General features: G+C 51.5%; 1 pseudogene; it reads right to left on the bottom strand.

Annotated features, from left to right (window-relative positions):
* Positions 1-548: 548 nt before the first annotated feature.
* LOC142058190 (U6 spliceosomal RNA) lies at positions 549-661 on the bottom strand (annotated as a pseudogene).
* Between the last annotated feature and the right edge of the window lie 501 nt (positions 662-1,162).

Genomic DNA, 1,162 nt, shown 5'->3' on the forward strand with positions numbered 1-1,162 from the left:
GGATCCCATCTGGCCCCATAGACTTGTGAGCGTCCAAGTGGAGCAGCAGGTCATGAACTGATTCCTCCTGGATTATAGGAGGTTTATTCTGCTTGTTGTCCCTGTCTACCAGCTCAGGGGACTGAATACCCTGGGGATAACTGGTCTTACTGTTAAAGACTGAGGCAAAGAAGGCCTTTAGTACCTCAGCCTTTTCCTCATGCTCAGCTGCAATGCTCCCATCTGCGTAAAAAGTTTTTATCCCTTACAGCAGTGGCCAGGTTGAGTTCTAGCTGGGCTTTTGCTTGCCTGATTTTCTCTCTGAAAGACCTAGCGAGGTCTCTGTACTCTTCTTGTGTTACCTGTCCCTTCTTCCAAAAGATGTAGACTCTCCTTTTTTTCCTGACTGTCAGCAGAAGCTCCCTGTTCAGCCAGCCCTGTCGTCTTCCCTTCCAGTTCGTCTTGCGGCACTTGGGGACAGCCTGCTCCTGCGCCTGCAAGACTTCCTTCTTGAAGAAAGCCCAGCCTTCCTGGACTCCTTGGCCCTTTAGGACTTCCTCCCAAGGGATAAATATGTGGAATGCTTCAAGAATTTGTTTCATCCTTGCACAGGGGCCATGCTAATCTTCTCTCTAGCGTTTTAATTTTAGAATATGTGCTGCCTGGCTAGTTGTCTGAGCCCAGAGAGTTGTGGTGAATGGAGCTAAATCCAGTTGGCAGGCAGTCACGAGTGGGGTTCCCCAGGGCTCAGTATTGGGGCCAGTCTTGTTTAATGTCTTTATTGATGATCTGGATGAGGGGATTGAGTGCACCCTCAGTAAGTTTGCAGGTGATAACAAGTTGGGCGGGAGTGTTGATCTGCTGGAGGGTAGGAAGGCTTTGCAGAGGGACCTGGACAAGCTGGATAGATGGGCCGAGGTCAACTGTATGAGGTTCAACAAGGCCAAGTGCTGGGTCTTGCACCTGGGTCACAAAAAACTCCATGCAATGCTACAGGCGTGGGTAAGAGTGGCTGGAGAGCTGCCTGGCGGAGACGGACCTGGGGGTGTGGGTCAACAGCCGGCTGAACATGAGCCAGCAGTGTGCTCAGGTGGCCAAGAAGGCCAACAGCATCCTGGCTTGTATCAGGAATAGTGTGGCCAGCAGGAGTAGGGAAGTAATTGTGCCCCTGTACTCGGCGCTG

This window comes from Phalacrocorax aristotelis, chromosome 5 (genome assembly GCF_949628215.1).
Source record: "Phalacrocorax aristotelis chromosome 5, bGulAri2.1, whole genome shotgun sequence".
In the NCBI taxonomy this organism is placed as follows: domain Eukaryota; kingdom Metazoa; phylum Chordata; class Aves; order Suliformes; family Phalacrocoracidae; genus Phalacrocorax; species Phalacrocorax aristotelis.